The sequence below is a fragment of the Halyomorpha halys genome, unplaced genomic scaffold, assembly GCF_000696795.3.
Source record: "Halyomorpha halys isolate HHAL.00 unplaced genomic scaffold, Hhal_1.1 Scaffold950.1, whole genome shotgun sequence".
NCBI lineage: Eukaryota > Metazoa > Arthropoda > Insecta > Hemiptera > Pentatomidae > Halyomorpha > Halyomorpha halys.
Window position 1 is genome coordinate 318697 of NW_027112054.1, and position 8832 is coordinate 327528.

An 8832-nucleotide genomic window follows, 5' to 3' on the forward strand; every position below is an offset into this window, starting at 1 on the left:
AATAAATTACTGTAAGAATACAGTTTCCTGATCATAAATGATTTCAGGCTTATAAAAATGCTGTTTTTAAAAATTGTTGTGCACTAAATACTGAGGTATGCATTTCAGCTCCATTGTAAGTCTTAGATGTGATAAAGCTCTCTAAAAAGATTAAGTTTGAATAAGTCAATTCTATATAGACTGGGATTTCTATTTTGTTGTGTTTTATTAGATGACACCAATTAGAATGTTTTTTGTTTACCAGGTTTACATCAAAGATCAAGAGTTGCTTTGATTGAAAAAATGAAAATCTTTATTAGGAATTTATTAAAAATGTTATTAAGTTGATTATGTAAATATAACTGTTTCTTGAATATATATGGTATTGCTATTTATTGAATGAATGCTGTATGGCATCTTGTGAAGAGGTGATTTTCTAATCACAACCAATGGTCTGGATATCAAGTACTGAACCCAAGATATATATGTTGCTTGTTTTATCTGACTTCTTAAATGTGTCATAAAATGCTGAGGAAATATAAATTATTTGTTGCTTTGAAACCTAACAAAGTAAAGGGTGTCCATTGTTCTGTATTTTAATAATTTGAAATATGATCAAGTAAATCTAAAAAAAAATTAATATTACTATTTCTTTGTGTTACTTATACTTTTCTCCTCGATACAGTTTTACTTCTGGGATTTTAGAACTTTGTTCATGATAAAGAGTAAAATAACAAATAGGATGAAGTTGAAGTTGTGAGATTTTATTGGTTCAAACCATTAATATTTACTCACTAGTTGTAAGAATAATTGTTTATTATCATATAACCACCACATTTTACAATAAAAAATGATACTATTACAACCTATGAAGAGTCATTACTTAATTGTCATTGATTAGCAAGTACTATTTCCAGACTAACAGTGAGGAGGTAGTTGGGTCGGGATCAAGCTCAATGTTAATATAAATTTTACTAGAATTATTCGTTCCTATTTTTTCATTTATTTATTTTTTTTTTATTAGAATCAAGTTATATCTATATTAAAATTAGGCATTCATAAAAAACCTTTACCACTACAGCCTATGAAGTAACTTGTATTCAGTACTTATGAAGGAAGTACTATGTCTAGACTAACAGTTTCACAAGGTGATTTTTTCGAACAATGCACAGTTGCCAGGTGTTTCCACAAATTTTAAGTACCCACTTTATTGAGGCTGGGGGGTACCCCAGCAGGGTATCCTGACCAAGTATTGATATAGCTGATTTAACAGGATAAGTAATTATTTGCTGTACTCGAAATCGGAGTACTCACTGAGCTAATTGGGTCCTATATTTGTTTAAACTTATGGCTTTTAAACATAGAGAATATCGGCAAAACGTTTGAAATGGTTTAGCCAAACTGCTGTTAAAATAAATTTTATTTGTTTCTGGGTTAACTACTCTAGTATACTACAAATATGCCAGAATTTGCATATTATCTTTTTTTTTTTAAATATGTAGGAGAAGGTCAGTAGGAGTAGGTGCGGTAATTGTTTATAAATATATCTTTTTTTTTTACCTCCTTCCTTGGCGTATATAACATGTAGGGATTTATCCTATAATTAACTAAATTATTCTAATCAGAGAGGGAGGGAAAGTTTTCTTACTGTGGGACCACAATGAAATAAAAGTCAAACTGCCAAGGCTGGAATCGAATCGATACAGTTGTAGACCTCAGGTTGGTTAGGGGATGCTTCAACTCCAACAGCTACAATGGCTTCTATGTGCATATGATCTGACTGTTTAAGGTTAACAACCTGTAGTCACAGGGAAAAAGTTCAGATTATTTTTGTGAATCTTCAACAAAATAACAATCTTCCCTCTCTGGCTGGATTCACATTAATACCGCTCCTGGCTTGAGAGTTTTGAAATATAGCTCTTACATATTTGGAAAAAACAACTTCAAAAATATTTCTTGTTGCTTATCTTGAAATTCTTCCTCACCGAGTTATAATTCAGTACATCACAAGAGATTTCACATTCTCTTCCTTCTTTTACAGCTAGAAGTCTACTCTTCATACCTCTAATGCCTTCCACATTGATAATTTTATAGTCATCATAATAATTCTGAAATTCTATGTCTCCCTTGTGGTTAATTTATAAATGATAACATCGGAATTTCAGGATCCTGCTCCATCATCAGGATTAAACTTGTGTGTAATTTATTGTTGGAAGAAGATAGTTGACCTTATGAAGTAGATAGTCCGGATGGGGGTCAATAGAGGTTTCAAAATAGTAACAATAAACACCATTTATTGTTAACCAATATTTCGCCCCACTTTGCAGGGCTGATAATAATGAAGTTCTTATGCTAATTCAGATACCAACAATGTTAGTTAACATCAGAACGTCATTCTAATCAGCCCTGAAGAAGCCTCCTCCAATAATTTACTATTATTCTAACTTTTATCCATTGTTACATCAATTACTCCTAATTCATCATGAAAACATCCATAAACACATTAGCCAAACGAATGTCCTTATGCTGGGAAAACTGTTCAACCGAACATCAAGACAAAGTAATTTTTCTAAATGTTACACCTATTTACTTTGAGTTTGAGGTATATTGTTCTCTCTCAGAAGGGCTTTTTCCCTTATGACATCTCCAAAACAGAACCAGAGATTCTTTTTTCTCAGCACTGTAAAATTCTCCAGCTTCGGATTGTTAAAATTTTAATAAAGACTAGTTTGTTATGGAAAATTTTACCTTTACCTTTAATTTTCTTTCCGATGCTACTTTTTTTTTTTATTCTTTACTTAGTGTTTTCTGACAAATGGGGGAGATAGGACAGAGAAGTTATCACATAGATTACCAATCTATTCTTACCGAATTGGAAGGGTCGACTTTCCATTCCGTGGGACCACCAAATGAATTTAAAGTCAAGCCTGCTCATCTGGAATTGAACTGGCTTCCCTGAAGAAATGAGGTTGCTAAGGTTATTTATTTTGTACCTTAAAAAATTATTGATAATATAACATAAATATATAATATAATTATTAATATCAATTAGTATATTAATAGCTATATAATATAACCTGCATGCATATGTCTGTTACCACTTACTGACATATTGATGGCTGTATCTCAAAAACGACCATGTCTCTGGAGGCTAAATAATTAATGGTGGTTTTGCTTAAGATGGATGTGCGCCAAAAGGCTGGGTTTTTTTAAAAAAATCGGACTCTCAGATGGTTTAATAAAAAACTGTCTAAACCAAAAAAGGGAGGGGGTGATTAAAACTGTCATTAGGATGGAATTTCCCTCTAGTGATTAAAAATTCTACAGTTAAAGAAAACAGTACTATAAGCTGAAAGATTCTATGAAAGAAAAGTCCACAATAAGTTATAAAATTAGTTGTTCAGAAGTAATGGATCGAGGTATCTCTTTCAAATTTAATAGTTTAAATGAAGGGCGACTGTAATCTACTTTCTTCTCAAGATAGGTGTATGGGCCCTTCTTGCATCTTTTTCCTCAATTTATACATTATAACAAAATAATTTCAGAATTCCGCCCCACCTTCAGGAGAAAATTTTTATATTATTTTCTATCCTTTCAGCATTATCCATATCACTCACTCCTAATTTATTACAAATATATCCATAAGAAATATTCTATGTTAATTAATAGTTGTTGTTACATAACATTTTTGAAATTGTTAGAAGTCTGTATATGCAGTATTATCATTGAGATTGATATAGTAGGGTATCTTCCTGTGTATTAAGATTAACTAAATAAATACCCTTCAATAAATAAACTAGGATTTTTTTTTTTTTTATTATGGAAAGAACCCTTAATTTCTTATTGAAATGAAACATTAAACTAAAACCACATAAGACATCTATCTTACAAATTAAATTTTAAACATCTTACTCAAATTTCAGTCCCTTCTCCACAAGAAAAAAACAAACTTTTAAACTTCAACAAAAAAAAACCCATATTTATGTTATTAAAACAATACCGTTGAAAATACTCAACAAAATTCTTTACTTATCTACATTTCCTATTTTTAAATGGCACATTAAATTCAACAAAACATTTAACATCTCTATTGAACATCATCAAAACTCCCATTTTGAGGAAAATATTTCTTCCTGCCCATTAACCGAAATCACTCAAATGAGCTATAAAGCATCTGACTAAGATACTTTAATCTTTAATTAACTTTTATTTTTATATGAAACAGCAGCAATGAGAACACCAGACATGGACTAGCGTCGTTGCAGATTTCATTCAAATAAATTACCATATAGTAGTATTTTAGATGCTTGGAATAGGAAAATAAAAAGTCATGATAGTTATATTTTTATTTGAAAATTTATTAATTATAATATATTTGTATACTATTCATGGAGGGATGACAAACCATTCATGGAGTTATTCTAATTATAAAAACTACTTGAAAATATTGAGTTACATTAGAAATAATGCTGATTTTGTTCTTGATCACGAATATAATACTGGTCTAGTTTCAACAAACAATATTCATTTTTATGTGTTTGTGTAATAACTAAACACAATTTAACAAGCAAAAACAAAGTTTAACATTCAAAAACATTTTTATCGTTTTATTATAAAAATAAGAAACAAATTGTAAAAAATATTATACTTTAACAAAAATAGACTTTGACCAAAAAAATCATGGCACTTACAAAATCACAGTAATTTGGATATGTTAAAAACTACTTAGTTTTATCCTTCTTTTTCTTTCTTGAGGTTTGCCAATATATTGTGAGTTATTTTATAGCCCCTCTTGTAGTATTTATCTTTTTTTTCAATTTCTTTGGCCAGCATTGCATCAATTTGGTCAATCTCATCAGTTAACTTCATAATTTTCTTTCTCATAACTGCTTCAAAGCTTTTGGGGAGAATGGTATCTCTGCGCTTTCTGTAAGTTTTTTTCCTTCTTTCAGCATGAGCAATCTTACCTTCTTCATCAATCATACCTTGTCCTGATGCTTGATCATTAACAGAATGGCCATGCGAAGTGGAAGGCCTAACACAATCCATTAAATTAGAGTCACCTGCTGAACCTGAAGCTATGTCATTTAAATTAGACAGCATTTTAATATCGTTATTTGCAGCTTTGGCAGATATTGATGCTACTGCAGAGATATTGCTTTCACTTCTGTTTTCTAATTTGGTGTTTTTAATATCTTTGCAGAGTTCTGAAACTTTTTTTTCAAAAGCGATTTCAGACTCAATTGAATCTTTAATAGAATATTCTCTGTCAGACAAATCACTATCTGAATCCCCCTGAGGATTCAGAACTTGATACTTGAACTTGACACATTTAGGTTGATCAGAGTCATTTTCATCTGTAGAATCTTCAGATCTTTCTAGTAATATCATTAATTTTTCTTCGGCAGATTTACCTCTATTCCTTTTCTTCTCCTTTGCTTCACATATATTCATCTTTGGTAATGAACTGATTGTTTCATTTACATCAACTACAAAACGATTTTCGGAATATAAGCTATCAGGATTATCATGGTTCGGATTTCGATTCATGTCCGAACTTACCTTTTTCGGTAGCAACAACTTCATTCTTTTCCCGTATTTCTCCATATTTTCCATTAGCTCTAATTCATTCAGAAATTCGTCATCGGAGCGAGAAGTTTTCGGAAGTTGTTTAGGTTTTCTCCCCCTCCTCCCGCGCCTGTTTCGTTTGGTACAACACTGATCTAACTTATCTTCCGGTTGCTGTGGATCCGGTGCCGAATCACTCAAAGATTCCAAATTAGGCAAAGATACGATGCTGGATAGAGTAGAACATGTCATAGTAGATTCACCAGATGAAGTATTTTCTTCATGCCTTGAATCACCCGATAACTCATCGATTTCTTGTAAAGTATCATTTACTATTTCTTCTCTTACTGCAATTTCTTCCATCACAACGAAATTATCAAACTGAAAAACGGTGAACTAATATATTCAGCTTATAACTACTACACTACCCAAGAACCTGAGACTGACTGAACGAAGTCCGTCTTCGTCTGTCTCCCTCCTCCTTCAGTGTTGCCAATTTAACAACTCATAAAGTCCTTGCTTCTATCTATGTATATTTGCATACAATTGGATAATATTAATATTCACTCCTCATAGCGGATATTTAAGTAGTAACAATTAAAAAATATACTAAACAATTTGACGAATGTGGTCAAGTGAATGTATTTTTTTTCTGTAAGAAGTCTGTAAAATAAAATTCTAATTTTTTAAAACTTTTATAAGTAGTAAAGTTGTGTTGTGACGGAATGACTACTAAAAATTTGTTAGTAAAAAAAAAAATTTTAATAAAAAACATTAGGAATATTTTATCAGTCAATCTGTCCACTTTTGAAAAGATAGTTTAAAAAAATATTATGGTGGCACCTGATGTAGATTAGTCAAATTTGTTTTGAAAACGTTGTTGCAGATAATGAAAAAGATTTATGCCTTTATAATCTAAAATTTTCACTTGTATTTTACGTTTAAAATTTGGTTGAGGTTTTAGTTTTCAGTATATAGCCAAATTTGTGTTTGGCCATGCTCTATTAAACCATTAATCCGATTTTGAATAAATTTTCACTGATTGTGCGCGAGTATGTACATAGTTCGTCCTATGTTGATTTTATCACATTTCGTAATTACTGTTGCTTATGGATGCAATTAAATACTTTCTGGATACAATGGTTAACAATGGTTTCTCCCTTAGATTTTATTTGAGCGATAAAATTATTAACTTTGAACTTTTGTTCATTAACTACCCAATATACATTTCCAAAAAAAGAATTTCGAAAAAGTGAATTAAGAGTATATAAAAAATAAAAAAAGGTCCAATCTCGGTAACGGGACTTAGAGCCTTATATATATATCTCACTCACTGACTTATTGATTAGTGTCTCCCAAAAACGGCAATATTTATGAAGTTGAAATTATTAATGGTGCTTATCCTTGTGCTTAAGATGAGAAATACGCCTGGGTTTCGAAAAATGTTGACTTCAAGTGGTTTAAAAATAAATTATTTCTAATATCTAAAAAAAAAATAAATAATAAAAATTAGTTTTTCGATTTACTTGAAAATTATGCATCTTCTAGACGATTATAGCTTTTGAATGATAGTAAAATTCTCTATAACGTAGAACTAAAATCTTCTGAATTGGATTATCAGTATTAGATTTGTAATTTGGTACTGTATATATTTTTTAATTCAGAATAAAAAAAGTTGAATTACTCAAAAACTATGCATCTTCTGGAGGATTATAGCCACTCTAATAGTGAAAATTAAAGATATTTCAATTCTTGATATCCAGTTGAAAGAGATTTATGATGTAAACCTAACATAATTTGTGAACAATTAAATTCTCTCCCCCCTCAAAAAACAATTTTGAAATATGACTATTATTTACTAAGATACAGATTATTGATTACTCCCTTAATTTGGAAAGGACAAACCCTGAATACAGGCTATGTTTTGCATAAAAACCCACGGGGTAGGAAAAGTAAATAAAATAAAAAAACAGAAATTAAAAACAGCGGGGAACCTATATGTAGGAAAATGTTTTTTCCTTCACGATTCAAAAAAATAAATAAATATAATAAAATACAAATAAATAATAGTAAATACTCAAAATAAATGTGAATCATCGTTAAATTTCGACCTTCAGTTATTATTATATATTATTCAATTTATTTATTTTTAATAATTGCCTTAGGAATTCAATTATCTCGACCGGTGTTGACTTAATTGTTTCACGGAACTCGATATTGCTCGATCTTGTCAACTCGTACTTAATCCTTTCAATTTTACTTTCCACTTAGTTTCAAAACATTTTATCAAACTGCTAACTTTGATTATATTTTAATATTATCTGTTGTCTTTACAGATCGGGTAGTTTAACAGTGAGTATTGTTGGTTTTCCGGCATTTTTCAGCTAAATATTATCGCTTGTTCTGGGTTATAATCGTATATTTATTAGATTGTTTGGGTATGTACTCAAAATCGAATGTTACTTTTAAATTAGAAATAGTTAATTTCTAGTTTTAATAGTGGACCTAGAAAAAAGATTTTGGAAACCACTTGAACAATTTGTGGCATGCTAAAATTTTTCATACAGTTCGTAGATTAAATTAAACTTTTCAGAAAGTCCTTTTTTTCTTTTTAGTTTTTCATCTCGTTCTGGAACGCAGTGGTTGAAGGCGTGGACTTCGCAATAAGTTTTTTACATTGTTGCTTGTTTACATATTTGTTTCTTTTTAATATTATGGCTGAATATTTGTAATACCTCTTTTGTTTTAGCATACCATCCTTTTCTGATTTTTCTTTATCCTAGTCCGAGGCGTTGCAATAACAATTTTTTAACCTTATCCAGAATGGGAAATTTGAGATTTATACCGATGGTCCGCCATGAAATAAGAATCAACCCGCTCTGGCTAGAATCGAACTGGCCATTCGTGGTCTCAATAGAGATTTAAGTCAATATATAATTTTTGTAAGATATAATTCATCATAATCATAATATAGAATAGCCAGAAAACCTCTAAGTATATGTTAAGTATGAAATATTTTAATTTTTCCTAACCCTTTTGAATTCGAACTTTTTACTTACCTCTAAAATCACAATTTCTTAACAGAGGTATAGACATTCGCTTTAAATTTTTACAACTCTTTAAGTGAAATGTTTGACCATATTTTTGTTGTCTCAAGTAAGTTTTCAAATATCAAATTGCACTAATTAGGATTATAAATTGGGAGTTTCAAATAATTAGGGGTTCCAGGCAGTGTCCCTACTCCACCCTTAGCGACGTCCCTGATCTTGATTATTTTTTAGCTTC